Here is a 21,469-nt window from a genome sequence, read left to right as displayed (position 1 = left end):
ACAAGTCTGCGACAGAAAGGTGAATGTTGAGGGCCAAAATTGTTCAGTGAGATGCAGATCCAGAGAGAACTGGAGTGGATAGACTGAAACTTTCTGGGTTGCTGTTAGGCTGTCAGAATGTAAATGTAGCTCATGTTTGTACCAGCCAGTTGTATTTGCAGCTCAGGTGCATGAGCTCTGCAACAGAAAGTGGATGCATTGTCCATATTTAGTAGGATCTTGCATTTTTTTTGTTGGGGGGTGGGGTAAGGAGGGCAGATAAAAATGCTTGAGGAGCCCAGGTGTGTGAATTCAGAAGCTGCTTACATTGAACTGAAAATGCCTAGTTTGGTACAGGCACAGTTGATATGCCTGGGCCAGAGGGCGTATCAGCTTCTGGGGAAGAGGAATGATAAATGCCCTGGGGACCTCTCATCCCTCCTTACTGCCAGACTGAAGGGACAGGGAGACCATCCTTCTTTATTTCCTTCCATCCCAACTGTGTCTGCTGCCTACACACCCTGAGCCATCTTCAAGGGTCTTGGGGCACCATCCAGCTCAGCTTTTCCCAGTTTCTGCGGCAGCAAACCTGCTGCCTTGTCATCTATCAAGGGTACCTGCTCTGGGCAGCTATCTGCTTTACCTGGGCTTAAAGCCATCTTGATGGATTTTTTTCCATCTCGATGGAAATTCTTCCATGTTGAGAAGGAAAACCATCTCTTTCCAGTGTCTGTGCCAAAGTCAAAACAAGGAGAACGCAAGGCGTCCGCAGCAGTCGATGTGCTGAGGTGCTCTTCTGGGATTTTCATGTGGGTGTAAACCTGGTGTGAAGGTGGCTCAGTGTGGACGCAGGGTGCAGCCAGGGCTGGGTAATCGGCTCCCCCTCTGATTCCAAGTGCCCCCGTGTCCGTGATGAGTGGCCCAGGGCAGGAGCCCACCCCGCCTACCCCAATTCCAGCCGGGGAGTGACTGCGGGGTGCGGCTGGCCGGGTCCCCGCTGCGCTCTGCCGCCGTGGGACACGGGGCGCGCCCCGGCGATGTCGGAGCTGTGGCAGGGTGGAATCGGTGCCGTGGGCTGCGGCAGGAGCTGCCTGCGCGGCCCCCAAAAGCGGGTTCTGGCAGCAGCGGAGCCGTGAGAGGCGGTGTTGGACCGCGCTGCGGCGGCCGCACGGGCAGCGCCGGGCCCGGCGGGCTCCGGAGCGTCTCCGCTGCATTCTGGGCAGTTCCAGCCTTGCTATTTCGCAGCAGGCATTCCTTACAACAAATTCTCCTTTCCCCCTTTCTCCTTTTTTCTTTTTCTTTTTAATTTTCTGCCTTTTTTTTTTTTCTTTTCTATTCTTCTTTCCCATTTCTCCTTTTCTTTTGAGGCGTTTCCCAGACCTTCCCAGCAGGGTTTGTGACCTCTTTCCCATACTTTCCAGCAGTTTATGAAGCATCCCACCGCTGGAAGGGTGACTCTTTGCCAATTGAGCATCCCTGCAATCACAGGTGGGCAGCTGATGCAGCCAAGAGCTCTGTGATGCCTCACCACACCCGTCGTGTTCCTGAGAGGACTCCCAGCCAAAGCTCAGCATCACGGCCACCTCTGCCACGTGCTCCCTGAGGTGACTCCTCTGGATATCGAGCCCTGGAGGAGAGGTTACACCTCAGGTTTTGCCTGGCTTGAAGAGAATAAAAAGCCCCATTGGTGACAGAAACATCAACAGGTAAAAATGTGCCAGTTTTTTTTGCTTTGCTCAGTTTCCCTTTCCCTACACTGCTTTGTTTTATCGCATTTTTCATGGTTGCAAATTATCTTCTTTTCTTTCCCAAATTTCAAAACTTTCTCTAGATGCAAACTAGGGAGTGAGTGTGGAAGTGAGCTGCCTTCACCTTTATCTGCTGCTTTTGGACAGATGAATCCACACTACAGCAGAGCACTTGCAGATTACTCTCCTTCTTCTGTGAAAGTTTGCCTATCAGTGTAAGCGGCATCTGGAGATGGGAAAACTGAACTTCAGGTACTCCACCTTTCTTTCACCAGGTCAACAAGGAGATTGATTTTTCTTCTGCTATGCTAGCAAAGCCACAGGCTTGTTTTTGATTCCTACTCTTTATGACAAGGACGGGAGTTGGGAGTAGGGGGGAAGGAAGAAAACTTTGAGGGACCAGCTCTGCCCCTTGCAGTTACTGAAGGGATGCCTACCAAGGGCTGTGAAGGGAGAGGTCTTGCCAAGGCAGACAGTGCCATCATCTCTTTGTCTCACATAGAATCAGTGGGTCATTGTTTGAGCCAGCCTCTTATTTCACTGCAGTTGTCTGCATTGTCAAGGCTTTCCTCAATCCATCAAAAACCTGAAGGCCTTAACAGCCCCCAGCAATGGCTGGAACAGGAGTTATTCCTGATCTAAAGCAAACCGTGCTGATGGCCTCTCTTTCTGTGATATTTGCGACACTGAGCAAAGGGATTGACCAACAAGAGATGATTACTTTTCCTTTTGTGCTCCCTTAGGTTAAAGTTTTGAGAAGACAAGGATTATCTCCAGTTTAGAATCCTGCTTTTGAGCTGATGGATTCATTGCAGGCTCTGCTCCCTTTGCACTCTCAGCTTCCTCCAAAAGAGGAGTAGATGTGTGAGAGCCAGAAAACCAACCATTGGCAGCCCTGTATTGTGTGAGATATTTTATTTACAAAGGTGGGGACATTTGTACCATCACCTTCCCTTGATAGCTCCCCAAGCCTTGCTCTGCCAATAGAGCTACATGCAGAGAGGTCATTAGGAAGACTAAGGTGAATGCCTTGTGAAGGCCAGGAGACTGTTCTGGAGAAAGTCCCTTCCAGCACTGAATTTTACAGTGGTCCAACGGGCTGGCAGGTGCAGTTTGTTTTACCTGGTTGCTTGGTTGCTTTGATCTTTAAAAAGTCTTGTAAATGCCGAAGAAGAAGAAAGTTGTTCACCTGTTCTGCATAGTGGGGGGAAAAAATCCACCCCAAATTGCACAATGGAGGGAATATCTGTCTCTCTGTGTCAGTGATGCTAAACTGGAGTTTCAGTGGGAGAGGGCTCAGCCCTGGACAGGTTTTCCAGGCTAATTGAAAGGAACATGGTGATATCTGAAATGCTACTTTCTCCATGTGCTTGTGGCTTTGTTTAGCATGGAGATCAACAGAAATGCATAGGTAGCATCTCTCTTTACACCTGAGCCTGTGAAGAGAGGTTGAGCTACTTTAATGGCTCTCTATGTTTATTGAAATCTCTCTTTGTTGGGTATCCTGGGGTTTACACTGACTAGTACCTTTCCATAAGACATCTCTCAATCAACAGAGACAGCCAAGTTTACAGGGCAACATTTTTCCCCTGCTTGTCAGCATGTCAAGCAGCACCAAAACACACAATCTCCTCCTGAATCCCATAGCAAATAATTCATTTTTTAAAAACATCATCTACTGTCTGTAATGGTGTTGGAGATGGGTTAAGACAGCCACACTTCTGCTTCCTACCTATGGAGAGAGGAGAGCTTACAGCAGCTACCTGAGAGGCTATTTAGGAGGGAGACCCTTCTTGGCACTGTTCTGCAGTTTGGTTTTTTTCCTTGCAGTTAACTGTAGATACACTTGAAAAGGAAAACAAACAGAAAAAACCCAAACCAGTGGGCTATTAACAAGAGGGTTTAATGTTGACAATGGCACTTTGCAGTGGGAGTGTGATCTGCTTAATGTTCCAGAGCAGAGCAGCCCATCAATTCACATCCCTTTCCTTGGCAGAGGTGCCAACGCTTCCCCCAGAAGTTAAAGCCATGTGTCTCATTTCTGAGAGAGGCTTATTCACAAAAAGGGAGGAAAAATTCATTGTCTGATCCACAGAAGGAAAAAACACACAAGGTGTAGTAGTAGGGACAGGCGAACGGAAGATCACGGGATGTGACGGAAAGAGAGAGACCCTTCCCCCCTTCTCCCTGCCCCACATTATCTATTAACCCCAGAGCATGTGACCACACCTGTTCCAGTAGTTTTCCACTACCGACTAACCCCCGAGACCCCACAACCCCCCTCTGACGTAGCAAAGACCCCCAAGACTATTTAAACCCACGAGATGAGATAATAAAGGCTTTCGATCGTCCGCCAGAATGGTGCCAGCGTGTGTCGATAGCCCGAGTAGCCCGGGCGAGACCGGGCTGCCGTGCTGCCTCCTTAGAAACAGGTCGCCAGTTGTCTTTTACAAAGCAACACAAGGGGATAAATTATGAGAATTAAGACGGGCAGGCAGATTTCTGCAACTCGTGTATGTAAAAATCTGATCCTGGTAGACTTGAGCTGTGTCATTTTAGATGCATTTCTCTAACCCACGTAAATATTTCTGTCAAAAAATCAAATCTGGAAAAGAAAGAAATTTCATTCTTCATCAAAGCTCTACAGTGATCTCGTTATTAAAAACAGAGGAGAAAGATATATCAGGAAGGCAAACAGTTACAGCCACATAGTTGTTTTCAATAATCCAGAGAGTCACTACATAGAAAAGCCTTTCATTTCTCCCTGTGGTTCAGACAAAATAGTTTATTAAGATTTTGGTGCATTATTAAAAAAAAAAAAAAAAAAAAAAAAAAAAAAGAGGAAAATGGTACCTCTTTATTTTAAAAACTGCTGCAATAAAAATTCAGATTATTCAAATTTATCAAGTGCATTTTATAAGGCAGTAAGCACAGCAATTTTTTCCTCATACCACAGGATATTCCCTGGCTTTTCCATCTCACTCATAGTCCTGTGTAAGGAGGCTGTTTACAAGGCATTGCTACAGCGAGAAAAAAATATTACAGAAATGAAAACTTGATCCAGCCAATGGCTGGATTTGTAATGAAAGACCTAAGTGGAAGGTAAACAGCAGCCTAATGTAATACTTTAAAGGCAATTCTTTAAAAGTGATGTATAGTAGATGCAAAGGGGATCTGTACTTCAGATCTTCACCCATGCAGAGGTGTGGAATAGAAGTTAATTGCATATGTAGCTATAATGCACACTGAGCAGCCAGAACAGACAAATACAAATATTTAAGATATTTCACTTTTTTTAAAATCACAAGGTTGTAAACTTGCATTTTGTTTTGGTTTCTTTTTCCCCAGGAAATTGGACAGGAGGCTGGCTGAAAGTGTACCAGTGCTCTACAGGGATTTCTTGTGCATTTTCAAGGAAGGATTTGCGGTGTTCTAGAATGTGCAAATATCGTTTGGGGCTTGTCTTGTTTTGTTTTTTATCTCAAATGCTTGCCAAGGAAATCGAACTGTACAAACATAATTAATAACATTTAACCTTAAATTCTGAGTCTTCATTAAGTCTTAATTTAAAAACCTTAGGAGGGAAGCTTGCAACCATTCCTGTTCATAAGGTTGGATGGAATTTGGGGCAGGTTTTATGGCAGAAGAGGGAAAGCACTGAAATGGGGAAAGCTCAGCAAACTGTGCTGAAGCCAGTTAGTGGTCAAGTGGTCGTGTCATGGATAATGGGACAAGATCTGGATTCAAGGTGCCTCTTGTGTGGTCAAAGCAGGCCATGGTGGACGTGGCTCTGGGCAGCCTGATCTGGTGGCAGGTGTCCGTGTTTGTGGGCTTGGGGTCAGATGGGCTCTCAGGCCCCTTCCAGCACAAACCATTCTGTGGCTAGGAATTTAAGAAGGCTGTGGGAGAACTGGATGGCTTGTGGGCTGAAAAAACAGGAGCTTTCCCTTTGTGTGAGAGTTACTACAAATCAGAACGGGTTTTTTTTCAGAATTATTGTTTAAAGAGTAACAAAAATTCCCTTGAAGCACAAAGAAGAGTACTCTGGGAACCTGAAAGAAGCCACCCAATTAGATGATAGAAAAAATATCTTATAAAGACAAAATTGCAGAAGCAGTCAATACAACAAAAGCTTCGTAATTGTATTTTATGTAACTAAAGGCTGGTCTCAAGAAACATTTTAGTGCATTACACCACCCCACAATGGGCCCAGTGCTGATGCTGGATTAACTGTCCCCGGTGAGTGGCTGAGCTCACGTCTCCCTGCCTACCTGGAGCTCGACTCTGCTCTGCCTCTGGGGTTATGATCTCATCTCTGAAGTGCTGCAAACACAGCTGAGCTCCACACTGCTCCCACTGTAGGTCCCACTTCTGGAAACATGGAGCTGGGGATCTGGGCCACGCAGCACAGAATCTCTGCAGGAGATGGAGGAGGTGGGACACCCCCATGCCACTCTTTCTCCCCACAGATATTCACCACAGCTATCTTCAAAGGCCGTGGACTTCCAAAGAGCTGCTCGCCTGGCTGTGCATATATGGAGCCTGTATTTTTCCTTCTGCTTCTCCAGGTGGGAACTGAAAAGCTTGCACCTATAAAGAAGCACCCATCATTGTCCTGACATCAGTTTGAGGTGGGCTAGTAGGTATTTCCAAGGGTCTCAGCTGTTTGCAGGTGAGAAGTCATTTTTTCTTGCACAAGCTTTCTTCTTGCATGGGCTTTTGGCTGCTTGTCACGTATGAGGCTGTGCTGGCAGGCAAGAGGAGACCCAACTGAATATTTCTGTCACACCAAGTGTTTGGATTTGTTTCAGGGTGGCTCACTCTGTGCAGAGATGCCTGCTTCCAGCTTTGTGCACTCTGGCACGTGTTGCCTAATGGACCAGGACTTCTCGCTCAGCCCAGCTGACAAGGAGCATCTCTGTCACCACAGCTGACACACGCCTGCTTTGTTAAATGACATAAGGTGCTGCAGTGCAAGGCACAAGTTCTCCCATGCTTTCAGCTAAACAATTTACTGCTGTGCTGCATATACCCTTTGGTCCAGCAAGGGAGGACCCAGAGCTGGTCAGTGTCCCAGTGGCCAGCTCTGTCCCCCCTGACACTGCAAGGAGCAGTGGAAACAAAGTGACATGTTGACCTAATGCCCTACCTGTAGGGCATTCATACCTACCCTGCCTGACAGCTCCCAAACTGCCTGCTGAGTTCAGCCCCATGAGGCATTTTCTGCTCTGCTACGTCCCAGCTTCTCCAGTCCTCCTGCCTCTGCACCATCCTGGGTGTAGGCAAAGCCAGGGCTTTGGAATGTGTGTTTCTGGCTGAAAACTGAGGTCTTTTCTGCACATCAAATGCTCATCAGCGACTGGGAACACAACCAAGGAGGTTGTGGAGGAGAGGAGGAAGCCACACTTGATCCCACAGAAACCACAAACCTAATTTCACACCAAAGGCAATTAGCCAGCACGCATTTGGTTAGGGTGGCTGTGCTACTTTGTAAAACGTGACCTTTTAATAAGCTGGAGTGGTGGATCTGAGTTTCAGCCAGTCCACACTGGCAAAAGAAAACCACCAGCAGTTAAATATCATCAGGAGAGAGAAGCAGTTGTGAAGTGGCCCTCAAAACCATCTCTGTGCACTTCCAAGTCCTGTTTTGCACGATGGGATCATGTCCCTGACTCCATGCCATCACACTCATCCTCCCTCCTGAAGCCAGCAGGATGCTGCAGCATCCTTGGCTGGGCAGTGCTGACTCAGGCACAGAGTCCTGTGCCTGCTCCCTGGCACTGCTGTCCCCCAGATATTTCACCACTAGATATAAAAATCCCCGAGTCAGGCGCTTGCGGCTGCGCTCACTGCAAGGAGAAGCAGTAAAAGGCTGATTTATCCTCTGAACCAAAAAAGCCTTTTATTGCTGCCTTTTTACTTGAATGTAACTCTCTTGCCCTTAAATGTGTAATCCCTTTCTAACAGTCTTGTGGAGGTGGCAGGGCTCTCCACGGGTTAAAGGCAGTATTTTTCAAGAGGATCAAGTTGTCCACCAGGTCCCCGAAGCCCCTCTTGCCCTGGCACAGCCAGTCCTCCTGTCAGCAAGGGAGGAGAGCAGCAGTAAGCTATGTGCTGCCGGCATGGTCCACCACATACCCCCAGCCCTCAGCTTCCTGGGGTTGTTGGAGAGTTATTCCATCACTTGGAGTATTCCCGACAGTCTTGGGCACTGCTGCTCCTTCAGGGGAGAATAAAACCCCAAGCTGATCTAACAGCAACAGGGATTTAGGAATTTGGCTCCAGGCAGCATATGCATTTAAAGAATTATTTCTTAATTTTTATTAATTACTATTAGTCATTTATGGCCCCTTTAAATTCAACTTCTCAAGAAAAATATTGCTTTAGGGAAAAAAAAAAAACAAAACAGTCATTAAATGAACACTTAGCAAAAGCTACAGCTGCACCATAAAAGAGAAATACTGGAGTAGGGGGGAGGAATATTTCAAATTGACTGGGAGATGAAAGTTGTTGAATGGATGGAAAGCCAGCCGAGATCCTAAGGAAAGGGTGATGCTGGAGAGGGGCAAAAGTACACAGTGTGGCATTGCTAGGTTCATTGTCAGGCCTGCTGTTAATTACGTGAACCCAGGGTCCTCATGAAACAGGAAAGCTGGACAGGACAGAACGCATGTCAAACCAATATGATTAATGCAACGTTCTCTGTTTATTCGAGAGGAGATGGCAGCTTATATACACTTCTATACAGTTTACAGTTTACAAAGGCACATTCATTGGCAAGCGAACATTGTGTGTCTTTTTCTTAAGGTGACCTAAACCTCACACTATAAACCTATACTGCTTCACACCCAGACAGCCCAGTGCTTCCCATCACACCTTAATACAATTTCTAACTGCACCACAAGCTCTTAATTTCTAACTGCGCCAGAGGCTGGAAAGCCTCACAAGGCCCAGATCTGAGGCCTAGGCTGGAGTAGCTCAAATCTCATTCCAAACATAAATCATGGCCTCTCTGTCTCAGAAATGCTGCAACAATTAGGTGCTTTATTAATGATTTGGAAGCAATAAGAATTAATTGCAGCAGAAAATGATGGTACATTGGGAAGAGCTGAAAGCAGAGGTGAGAGCAGAAGAAAGAACAGCGAGAGAGGCAGGGAGGGCTGAGGGGTGTAAGAGGGATTTGATTTCATTCAGGCTCTGGGGGCTTTTCTACAGTTTCCCCTAGTAAAAGAGCACCAATAATGTCTGTGGACAAGGAAGGGGCCCAAAGAGGTCAGACAGGAGGGTTTGGTTTGAAGCAGGAACCATGGAGACCCTTCCTGTCCCGCTCAAGAGAGGAACAGAGACTTGCCTGAGGTGTGAGGCAGGCAGAGTCCCTGCACAACAAAACTGATCAGCGTGGAGGGGCAGCTGACTTCAGAAGATCCCAGACTGCATAGCAGGGCGTGTTTAAAAGAAAACACTAAACAGACAATACATTGTTCTGCCTGCTTTGCAGCCTAACTGAAGGAAGGGGGAAAACAAAGCCCAGATTAATGTAGAAATTGCATTTAATGATCATCTTGAGAAGCCATAGGACAAAATCAAGGGAGTGAGCTGCCCCAAGCTGTTAAGGAGGAAACCCTCTGCCCAACATTAAATCACATGGAGAAAACTCCTCTGGCAAGAGAATGTTTGGTGCTTAAAGACACCCAGCCCTCCAGCTACCCAAACACCACCACATTCAAAAGCACACTTGCAACTTACTTGGTGGCACAGTTAAATTTATTTGCAACTCATCATTCTGGAGGTAGGCAAAGGTGACAAAGCCAAGGACGAAGCACTGTGTAAAATTTTACTTTTACTGAGCGGACCCTAAAGAAGCCCAAGCAGAGCTTTATTTTGTGGCTCCTCGGGCTGACAGTCTCCATTAACCATTGGTTAATACTGCAGCGTCAGAGCAAACCCAGAGTCGCAGCTCTGTGCTGTTAGAAAGTGTCCTTCATCCCAGCAAGAGGCCTTGGGGTGAGAACATTTTGCATGAAGAGCCACTGGTGTAAGAGCTGAGCCTCTCAGCTCTGCATTGCAGTCAGTGTGTCGTGTGCCATCCCTCCACGCCACAAATAAATCTACAATTTCTCAGCTGGGAGCCTTTGGAAGCCACATACTAATATGCTTATATGGGAAGAGAGACCAGACAAGGTTCAAATAAAGAGCTCATGTAATAAATAAACATGAGGTCAGTATGGGAACAGCAATAATTGCTTTTATGACAAGATTTGTGTAGCAAACATTTGTGATTAATGTACAGCCAGTGTCAGGTAAGGAGCCTTCACTATCATTGTTCTGTCTGCACTTTCCAATCTAGAAGGTACAGCAACTCCAGCCAGAGCAATTAGTCACTGTTTACTGAGAGGCAGATCGAGCAAAATTTTTCTAGTTCAATATTTGAGCGAGTTTCGCCTCAGAGCCTCTCGCTGGATCCATTTCTGCGCCAGGCAGGGATCACACTTCTTTCCTGGGGGTGGCAAGGAGGGATGATCAGCAGTGCTGCTAATCTGCTCAGCAAGGGCACGGGCTGGCTCCCAGCCTCTCCTGCTGGCCTCTCCCAGGTGGTGTTCTCAGGGAAAACCTAAGAAAGAGGCTGAAGACCCTGCATGTCAGGGCTCTGCTTCCTGGCTGCCTTTTCTTTCACCTGCCTCTGCCTGCCAGTTTCACGGCCCCTTGGCCACCGCTGATGCAGGCAGTGGGATGCAGCACCGAGGGCAACACCACCTCCTTCTTTACAGCCTCCTTTCTGCAAAGCTTGCCTAATAAGTTCCAGCTAAACTTCCAGCTCTTTGGCCAACGAGCAATAATCCCACTTGAAATACTATCTTGATTTGGGGATATTTTTCCTTTTTTTAAAGGCATGCAAGCCTCTGGCTTCCCTGGAAAGGAGGCAGTTTGGCTGGAGGGACTGGGGTTATTCCTCTGAGGGTAATTCCTATGGGAAAACCATTCCATTGTAGCTGGTTGGAGGCAAGGAACTTGCTGCTGCAGTCTTCCACCTTAACTGCTTGGGGGTGCCAGGTAAAGCTGTTAGCATCACTGGGAAGTCACTCCAGGAAGTACTGCACAGAACAGCTGGACAGGCATAAGGAGAGTTCCTTCATGTTGGTGAGATCCAGAAGGGCTTGATCAGAGTAAGCAGGCCTCAAAACCTAGGGCATGCATTTTGGGGACATGAAGGGAAGAATTGAAGGTGTTTTTCTCTTGTGCACTCGCAGAATTCAGTTGTGACTGAGGATGCCAATCAGCTCCTCAAGAGTGATAAATGGCAGCTGCTGTCTCCCACCTGTGATGAGATGTTGAGATTTTCAGTCTCTGTCTTTCCAAGACAAGTCTTGATGAGACACTGTTCCCCAGGATCTGTTAGGGGGGATGTCTGTGTTGGCATTTCACCCTTGTGCTGGGGTGGCTGGTGGTGAGGGGGCGTACTGGGCTGATGCTTGCAGGACCCTGGCACTGCAGCTGTCCCCAGAGCATCCAGGAGGTGCCACCAGGCTGGCAGGGGACATCAGGATGGGGAGTGCATTGGTGGGAGATGCCATTACACCTCTGTGCCCCTCAGAGCTGCAGGCAGGCTGGAAAACGTGGCTCTCATCAGCTACTTCAGTGCCAAGTCCACCCAGCAGCACAGTGAAGAGTGATCTCCGAGGTGCTGCCGACCCGCCCTACTGCCCTGAAAACTTCTCTCCCTCCTTTGCAGCCCTTCCACCCTAAAGGTCCCCACCCGCCTGGGCTGGGCGCTGGGAAGCCCTGCACTCACCTTGGTGCTGAGAGCGCAGCTGGGGCGCTCTGGGCCATGTGCACCACGGCAAGGCTGGGTGAGCCCTCCGGAGCCGCCGGCGGTGCCTCGCCATGAAGAGGAAGAAGGGCAGAAGCACGCGCCAGGAGGACCTGAAGCGGACGCTCTTCCCAAAGCGCTTCCCCCTCCTGTCCCGGAGCCTGGAGCGTGCCCTCATGGACCTGCGGAGCGCGCAGTGAGGCCTTTGGATGGGATATGGAAGAGCATCGTGGTGCTGGGCCCCCAGGTTGACGTGGGAGAGCTCCCTTGGATGGAATGCTGGGGTGGGTGGCGGTGACAGCACTGGGCCATGGGGACACGAGTGTCCCAAACTGAGCAGGATGGGCCAAGCATCCCCATTTCCCCATTGTTCCTGAATTCCAGAGCCTGGGAGATTTGACTTTTGGCTTTTGCAAGCTGGAGTGAGGAGCCCTTCCCCTCAGGAATTCATCCCTCCTGCCATCCCTCCTGCACTGCTGAGGATCACCCTAGTTGTTTTTCAAGCAATATCCTTAATAATTATTATTTTTTTAAATATCCCCAGTCTCCTTTTTCATGCTGTGAAGTCAGGGATCAGGGAGATCTCAGTCCTGGGAATTGGGGTTGCTCAGCTGTTCCCCATCTTTAGGGCCTTGTGCTGCCAGCTTCTCCTGGGAATGCTGCCATGCAGCAGGAGAATCTCCCTGGAGGTGCCTTGCCCTTGCCCTGCTCACTCTGTCCTCAAACCCAATTGATCCCCTCTGCAAGCCCTGTGGATTTGATGCTCCCAACTCCCTCCTTTTCCTCTTTTTTTGTCCTGATGGCAAGTGAAAGGGACAGGAGGGGAATGGTGACTCTCAAAAGCTGCCAGACCTTCAGCTGCATGTCATAAACCCATTCCTTTCTCTATAATTCACACCATGCTGCTTTTCATTCCTCATCCTTTTTAGTGTGAGTAGTTACTCCATTTTCCCACTTTAATACAATTGTACCACACTTCTCCTTTCCCATATCCCAGGAAGCTGCTCACCCATTACATGGCTTTAAATGGAGTAATTGCAAGATTAGGTTCCTTTGGCCAGGCCATTAAAAAATGCCATTACAGAGGAACTGCAGGAGAGCGCCTGGAAAATCAAGCTTTGAGGGTGAAAGCTCTGAAGGCATATTTTTATTGCTATTGACCACCCCAGGGCCTCTGGGAGAAGGGAGCCAAGAGCATTTCTGGGGTTTTTGTCCTCTGAGGAAGGAGAGAAGGCAGGAGTGGCTCCATGTGGGGTGGGTGGGATCAGCTGGGATCTAGGTTGTTGTCTTCACTAAGAATTAAAAATAAACATTGTCAGCCCTGGGAGGCAGAGCTGGAGTGCTTGTCCAGCTCCTTGGGACAGCAGGGCCAGGGAGCTCCTGGGGAGCTGTGGAGCTGAGGAAGGGCCTGGAGCAGGAAAGGCTGAGGGAGCTGGGGCTGAGGAGATGCTGAGAGGGGCCCTCAGGCCTGGGTGACCCTGTTGTGACCCTGAGTGTCCCTGGGTGTCCCTGAGTGTCCCTGTCCATCCCTGTCCGTCCCTGTGTGCAGGAGGGCAGAGCAGCCCCAGGCCCTGCTACAGGCCCAGCAATGGCCCCAGAGCCCCGGGCAGGGCTGAGCCCGGCAATTCCCTGCCCAGGAGGCAGAACTTCCCTGTGGGCACTGGAGCAGAGCCCAGAGAGGCTGTGGGTCCTCCCTGGCTGGGGATATTCCAGAGCCCTGTGCACACCCCGCTGTGCCCTGTGCTCGGGATGGCCCTGGGGTGGCACCAGCTGAGCCTCTGTGCTCCCTTAGCCCTGCCCCACTCCGGGATTCTGGGATTCATCCCCCCACATGAGTTTTTTGGGTGACCCCCGGGTGAAGGTGTTCCCGAGCTCTCTCTGGGTTTCATTCAGCAGGAAATCATTTTGCCACATTCTCCAGTGGTGTCACCGAGGCCGTCACTTGCCGGGTCACAGATGGCTCCTGACTGTCCTTGCTCCCTCTCTGGGCTGGGGATGGAAAGTTCCTGGGTGAGCTGAAGGGAAGGATCCCTCTCTGTGCCATCAGCAGGTGCTGGCCGTGACCTCCCAGCACTTGGGCCTTGTCACCGTCACCCCTCTGCTTTATCCTGAGCCTCTCCTCAGGTGGAGCCCGGCTGTGGTGGCACCCCCAGAGCGGGGAGGGACATAAAGGACAGCAGAGCCACCTGTGAGCCAGGGCAGGGCTGATAAGGAGCTGGTTTGGGAGGAGTGACTTGGAATGCTGCATGTAAATGTGGGAGTGCAGAGTCCCAGCTAAGATGTGGGCGGGTGAGATAACAAAGGGTCAGGAGGGCTGATCCCGGGAATATTTCCTGAGAGCAGCTGTGTTCAAAGCTGGCTGCAATTCACTGCCTGCTTTTCCTTGACAGGGAGGTGACCTCCCTCTGCTGCTCGCTGAGGTTTGGGGTTGATATTTGGGTAGTATTTGTCAACAGACCAGACCAAACACCACCTTGATTTGTGTTCTAAGGCACCTGCTGTTTGTAACGGGGATTTTCATGAGAGAGGTGGCAAGGGGAGGGCATGTAATTTAATCTCCAGGCTGTAAAAATCCATTTCTGCTTGTACTTGTTGATAATGTAACTGTGACACAGCTATTACAAAATGCCCCGAATGCACTTTCACAGAGTTGTCATAATGAAGGTTGGTCTGTACCCACAGGTGCAGGATGCTGCTCACAGTTTGATGGAAAACTGGAACAACTGGGGTGTTTTCGTCTTTTTTTTTTTTTTTTTTTTTTTGTGCTTATGGTCCTTTAAATATTAACAACATTTTTTTTTATAGCTGCCCTCTCTGCAGTACTTTCACCTGCAGTTGTCCAGGGCTCCACTAAAGAAAAACTGACTGGAGGAGGAAGACCAGGTTTGGGTGAGGGTGGATTTTTTCCAAGGAATTCCAGGGGCAGAGCGGGACCTCCTGTAAAATGAATATTTTGTGTGGTCATCAGTTGCTTCAGGAGTATGTCGCTGTCGAGGCAGGACGGGAATGAGAAGACTGACTCAGAAGACTGCTGAGAGTAAAACTCTGATTTATTCAAAATACACCGCTCTTTTATTTACATTCTTTCCCAACTCTTTCCCAGGCTTCTGCCTGGCTAGAAACTCTCCATTTCTCTTTTTGACTGAATCTGAGACCCACAGGAGTATAGATTAAATCCTTGGAGATGTAGATGTTAGAAAAAGAACAGAATTTACCCCTTGGAACGAAACCAAACCTGTCAATGCTGGCTGGTTTTGTCTGTCTTGGTACCTGGGGTACGAGTGCCACGAGGACCTCATTTCTGGGAGGGCTGGAAATGGACAGTGAGGGGTTTGGGATGTGGGAAAATCACTGCCTGGAGAGGCTGGGGTGTGTTCTGGGAAATGCAGGCACTGGGAGAGCAAATCCTTCAGCTGACTGTCAGAGCAAGACACACTTTTTGTGTCTCTTGGAGATCTCTTGGGTCACTTCTTCTGTCTCTCGTGTAGAAATTCTGGCCCACCTGCCACAATTAAAAGTCGGGATACAAAATTAGGTGGAAGTGCAGGACGGTGTGATAGGCAGGATGAGTGTGGCTCCAGAGAAGGGAACAGGAGTGGGAGTGAGCAGGATCTCATGCCCAAAGGTGGCTGGGGTGGGTCAGAGGATGGAGGATGCGCTCCTGGAGGCAGTTTGGGTGCATGAGAAGAGGCTGAGAGTGCCCAACAGGAGAAGCAGCACTATATGGGACTATAAAGTGAAGGGAAAACCCCCTCATGATTCGTGCAAGTGAGTAAACAATTGCTGTCCCTACCTGCCTGCAGACAAGAGGTTTTGGTGTGAGTCTGCTGTTCCAGGCTTGGCCAAGGACACAGCCTGGGAAGCTCCTCAGTGTGATTCAGCCCAGTTTGTTTTGAAAAGCCCCACAAAAACACAAGCACATGTACAGGAGGCATGGAAACTGCAGCTTGTGTTGGGAGCACAGTTGCTGGGTTTGTACACTTCAGCCAGGAAGAAAGGAATTCTTGTTGAAACTTGTTCTGTCTGTTGCTCTCTATGTAAACTTCACATATTTTGTGGGATGCTGCATCCACAGAGTAATCAGAAGGCATGGGGGAAAAAAGAGGAAACATTTGCAGATAGTCCAGTTTCCATTTCTGCTTTGCTGCTGCACATGATTAGCACATTGAACATAACTGCTAGCACTCACTTACAAAGACTGTGAATAAATCATTCCTTTGATCTTCTTCAAAATCCAAGAGAAAGAAGAGATAGGGTAGGATAAGGATTGCATTAAGTATGATAGTGTTTAGAATTTCTTCAGTCTTGAACGTTCTTTATTCAGGGACCGACATATTAAAAATTTAAATTATTCCCATTAAAACATTGTTCCCTGGTACAGCTGTCAAGAGGAAATAGAACATAACTAGGACATTTGTGTCTGGCCAAAAGTCACCAAAATCTCCAAGCATTCCCAAGGAGAACTCTCAAGGAAAGTGTCAGAATCCCAAATGACCTTGACATCACCTCCGAATCAATAGCTTGACATCTGATAGAGACAAGTGGAGAATGCTCAGCGATAAAGGGAGCTTGTGTGGTGCAGCAGCAGAACTCAGGCAAAGAATTAAGGGGTAAGGAAAATGTCAGACTACAAAAATCAACGAGATACTGTTGCCAAAAATTAGAATTCTCACTTTGGGCTGTAGGAAAGGAGAAAAGCGGTAGAAGAGGGTAGGCAAGACTCAGAGGCTGATCCCCATCCTCTGCCTGTGATACCACTCCTGTTGTTCTGAAGCTTTTCAACAAGATGTCTAGGGACAAACTGTAAAGAGTCTAGAAGGGAGAAGGAGGAAAGGAATAAAAGATGATCAGATCTGAAAGTGAGTTTTATCTGAGGAAAGAAGGAAGGAAAGAAGGAAAGAAAGGGAAGGGAAGGGAAGAGATTGAGAAAGGGAAAGGGAAAGGGAAAGGGAAAGGGAAAGAAGGAGAAAGAGAAAGAGAAAGAGAAAGAGAAAGAGAAAGAGAAAGAGAAAGAGAAAGAGAAAGAGAAAGAGAAAGAGAAAGAGAAAGAGAAAGAGAAAGAGAAAGAGAAAGAGAAAGAGAAAGAGAAAGAGAAAGAGAAAGAGAAAGAGAAAGAGAAAGAGAAAGAGAGAGAGAAAGAGAAAGAGAGAGAGAGAGAGAAAGAGAAAGAGAAAGAGAAAGAGAAAGAGAAAGAGAAAGAGAAAGAGAAAGAGAAAGAGAAAGAGAAAGAGAAAGAGAAAGAGAAAGAGAAAGGGAAAGAGAAAGGGAAAGAGAAAGGGAAAGGGAAAGGGAAAGAAGGAAGGAAGGAAGGAAGGAAGGAAGGAAGGAAGGAAGGAAGGAAGGAAGGAAGGAAGGAAGGAAGGAAGGAAGGAAGGAAGGAAGGAAGGAAGGAAGGAAGGAAGGAAGGAAGGAAGGAAGGAAGGAAGGAAGGAAGGAAGGAAGGAAGGAAGGAAGGAAGGAAGGAGGGAAGGAGGGAAGGAGGGAAGGAGGGAAGGGAGGAAGGAAGGAAGGAAGGAAAGAAGGGAGGGAGGGAGGGAGGGAGGGAGGGAGGGAGGGAGGGAGGGAGGGAGGGAGGGAGGGAGGGAGGGAGGGAGGGAGGGAGGGAGGGAGGGAGGGAGGGAGGGAGGGAGGGAGGGAGGGAGGGAGGGAGGGAGGGAGGGAGGGAGGGAGGGAGGAAGAAAGGGAGGGAGGCTTCAGTACCTGCTGGGCTTTCTGAGCCACTCACCAGCATTCCCAGTATGTTTGCAGGTACTCCAGGGAAGCGCCTTCTCATCTGCAAAGCAGAATTGCAGCCTAAGCCACTTTTCCCATCCTGTAATTCCCCTCATTAGCCACAGACTGGGGAGAAGTGGCAAACCGCAAATGGCTTGATTATCCAAACTTGGGTGATCCCTGTCCAAGGAGGTAGGAAGGAAAACTGAAAATATTCCTGCAGTTGGGCAAGTTGGAGCCAAACAGCACTGTAAGAATGTGTGTGATTAGATCAGGACCAGTTGCTGTGTGTGAGCTCTCTCCCTGTTAGCACATCTACCAGCTCATCAATGTCCATGGAAGCAAAAGGCTGCATCTGCCTTTAACTGGGACAGATAAACTGCAGGCAAGCCAAATTCCTAGGCATGCCTGCACATGTCTGTGCAGAGCTATAGTCTCTCTTGGTGATCTCATTTAAACATAGTCAAAGTTATTAAAAGATGCTGCTATATGGATATGACAATTGGTGCAAATAAAATTGTCATATATTTTATCGTTATGTACTGTTAAGATACTCTTCTAAGAAGTTTTTAAAAACACACAAGCCAGCGACAGGGATTGCAACACAATGTTGAAACCACCTGGACCAAGGAGGGAGGACTCCATTCACAAGCATTCACTGAGACGCTGCTGCTGGGCCGGGTGCTGAGCACAGGGCTGGGCACACAGAGATGCTTTTGTTCTTGCTGAGCTCCCACTGAGCCAAAGCCTGGCCTGCCCCTCCTCTGGCCACGCTGGAGAGGGGCTGGGGCTGCGGGGGAGCTTGGGAGGGGACACAGCCAGGACAGGTGACCCCCACTGACCCTGGGGATACCCCAGACCATAGGGCAGGCATCACGCTCAGGGTATAAAGTGGGGGGAACAAGGAGGAAGGGGGGACATTTGGAGTGATTGCTTTTCTCTTCCTAGGTAACACTCTAGGCTGGAGGGGGCCCTGTTTCACCAGTGGGCAGGGTCAGCACCAAAGACACAGACACCAACTGAAGGAATTGTGTCATTTATATCATGCACAGCTGCAAAGAATTACAAAAGGATAAGCTCAGCAAAGCACATCATCATTAGCAAAGCATTACAAAAGAAGCTCAGCAATGCATCCAGTCATTGCTACCAGAGATTGCCTGGAGTGATTAAGGAAAGATCCATCACCAGTTAGCCTCAGGCTTTACCATCATCCACAGCCACACATCAGCTGGGGGAAGCCAAGGACTGGAGAGCCACTCCCAGACACTGGGAATTCCTGCAGGTGCCTCCACCTCTGCAGGCAATGAGGCTCCAGCCCCAAAGCTGTGAGAGGACCCAGCTTTTACACTGTTAAACAAACAAGCTGGCATCACTGCCACTGCGAGAACATCTGCTTTCATTCTCCTGACTGCTTTCTCCCAAAGCCTGGCCAGGGCTGAAGGAGGAACCAAGGGAGTTGACTTTGATCCTTCACCCCCAAACAAGGCCAGATGGGGCCTTGTCTGTTTCTAAATACAGAAAGATAAATCCGTGTTTTATCAAGGAACACATGCATTGATCGTGTTGTTAATCATGCTTCCTTAATGAGTGGATACAAATACAACATTTGCTTGGAAGGTTCATCTAGAGGTGAGCTTTGCCTCAGGGCCTGTTCAGGCCTTGATCACAACCTGTTCAGGCCTTGGTACTTTGATCGGTCCTGAGACCTACAATCAACTAAAACCTTAGTAACAATTCTTTCAGTAACACAGTTTAGATTTAGGTATTAGGCATAAAGGCATCTCCTCTTGTTCTACAATTAAGTGCAGTTTAACTTCATTACTCAGAGCTATTCACGTTCCTTTTAAAACATGCCTAAATAGTTGCTATTCTCTGTTATTTATCAAATGCCACTCTTTTCTTGAGACTGTCTCTTTGAAGAAAGGTCTCAATACTCCACTTCCCAGCACAAAGTGTCACAGCAACTCACCAAGTGCACACACTGCAATGATGACAGGCCCTGCCACCAATGCATTTCACAGCAGCCTCTAATTTGGCAGCCACGAAGCCAATCCCACCAAGAAGAATTTTCTTCTTTCTGCCACTCTTCTACTGCTCTTTCTGTCAAGGTGATTCCTGACTGTTGGCCTTCAAACCCATCACTGCTAGCAGTGCAACATCCCCGTCCCCTGATAGCCCAGGTTCCTCCTTGGCCAGCAAGCAGATAATCCAAGGCCATGCCGTTCTCTGGAGTCCCCATTTGTGTTTGTTGGAGCTCATAGATTGTGCTAATGGGCATTTCAACAGTATCATTTACTACCTCTACTAATAATCCATTCAGCTCATTCATGTCAACTCCACGGGATGGGGCAGCGCACATGGGGCACAGGGTGAACCAGAATCCTTTGCTTTCGGAAACCCAAGGCACTCTTTGGGTGGAAAATGTTCTCTGGGCCCTAAGTCTTCCGTGTGGTCGTTGCTGAAGGACCCTAAATGGGGGCCCTGCAGCTGGGAGCGGTGTGACACTGACACTGACCAGCTGCAGCACCCCAAGTTCTACTGACATTGGGAGTGATGGTAAAGCACTGAAATCTTCTGACACTGTAGCCTCTATAACTGTAACAGGGTTTGGTTTCTCCTGAGGGGAAATCTGAGGGAATCCTGTCACACTGATCGTTGTATTCCCGTGTCCCACAGCACAGGTTTCTCTAACTGTCCCTTCATTGACTCCGTTACGAGGCAGAGCCCATTGACAGAGTTCTGGCCACCCCACAGGGTGGGCCCTCCAAGGGAACCCCATTCCTCCCAGCTTCAGCTGAGAACATACCCAGCAATTAGTGACACTGTGTGCTTTGGCTACCTTGGTCTTTAAATTTTCAAAACATTTTGATGACTGATCCCTTGGTGAAACTCTGGAGGTGTTTTGGCAAACGTCAGTAGTACTTTAGTGACACCGTTCTTCATTCTTTTTGCTCAATGTCATTCAGGTTAGGAACAATAATTCTGTTGTCCATGGAGCTGGCAACTTTTTAATTCCAGAATAATGCCCCCAAGGTCCTTTAGTGTTTAGCTTTACCATGTTGTCTGTGGGTAACAAGGCTTGGTGGGGCCCTTTCCCTTTTGGCTGGAAGAGGGCCAGGACCTCTGCTTAAAGAAAAAAAAAGGAAAAAGAAAAAAAATACAATTAGATGAATTGTAAAAGATACAAATAAAATCCAAGTGTTAGTGAAACAACTTCTGTAACTTTGCATTAAGAGGTAAATGATCTTTTTAAAAAGAGAACTCACTTATTTACATTGTAAATGTGCTGATGGCATGGATCCATCTTACTGACCTCAACAGCCTTTTTTACAGTTTTTGGGGTTTGTTTCCAACATTCTTTTTTTTAAATTGTGGTCGAAGCAATAGGAAATTGATTGGGGCCCTTCGAGCTCCAGGCAGGACTGGGAATCTCAACTCTGTCAAACCCCAAATCCTTTAGAAGATGACCTTCCTTCTCACTCTGGGAATGAGCTGCACATTCCCTCTGAAATTGTCAGGGGTTTCTTACGGATGAAAAATCCCACTTACGGCTTTTTGCTCTGCTTTGGAAGTGGGAAGGGCAATTCTCCATCCATCAGCTCCAGACTGCACTGCCTCAGGAACACGGCTCACTTGCCAGCTTTGGCCCACTCGTGGCACTTCTAGAGGAGGAAGAAAGTGCAACTGCACAATTCCAGCCAAAAAGAAATGAAGAATGAATAGTGGAGATCCAGGCGTTCCTGCAGAGATCCAGGGGTTCAGCTGGGACTATGGGGAGTTTGGGTCCTTGCCAATTGGATGTGTGTCCCCAGCTGCAATCTCCTGGCCTGCAGGGGAGTCTCACTCACCTGCCAAAGCAGAAAGCTCAGGCACTGTGCTCCAACGGGCTCGTCTGATGCAAAGCTGTCAGAGCAATGTGAGGGCAGAGCCAGCCCAGCTGTGCCCGGGGCAGAGCCCAGCAGAGCCCTGGCAGAGCCCAGAGCAGCCTCAGCACCCGCAGAGCCCGGCTGCAAGGAGAGAAACCAGAAACTGCCCGTCAGCTGAAGGCTGCTGTCCCCTTGTCCCAGCTGCCCACAGAGCCCAGGCCATGCTGGCCGTGCCCAGAGCTGTGCCCAGAGCTGCCCCTCACTGCTGCCTTTGGGAGCAGAGCAGGAGGGCAGGACATTCCCAGCCTGCAGCCAGCCACGGCACATCCAGCCCCTCAGCAGCTGCCCAGAGCAGG

General features: G+C 48.6%; 1 protein-coding gene and 1 long non-coding RNA gene across 2 annotated transcripts in view; both read right to left on the bottom strand.

Annotated features, from left to right (window-relative positions):
• Positions 1-21,469, bottom strand: part of LOC121468955 (uncharacterized) — a 2,238,800-nt gene that overhangs the window by 987,191 nt on the left and 1,230,140 nt on the right. The gene's annotated exons all lie outside the window — the stretch shown is intronic.
• On the bottom strand, positions 15,658-17,312 carry LOC140681336 (uncharacterized). Its single transcript, XR_012052520.1, has 2 exons — positions 17,261-17,312; positions 15,658-16,347 (listed from the first exon to the last, which is right to left on the bottom strand). It is a non-coding gene; the product is annotated as an uncharacterized lncRNA (long non-coding RNA).

Source organism: Taeniopygia guttata, chromosome 34 (genome assembly GCF_048771995.1).
Source record: "Taeniopygia guttata chromosome 34, bTaeGut7.mat, whole genome shotgun sequence".
Lineage (NCBI taxonomy): Eukaryota > Metazoa > Chordata > Aves > Passeriformes > Estrildidae > Taeniopygia > Taeniopygia guttata.
The sequence above is the reverse complement of the archived record's forward strand: the minus strand, read 5'-3'. Positions and strand labels throughout refer to the sequence as shown.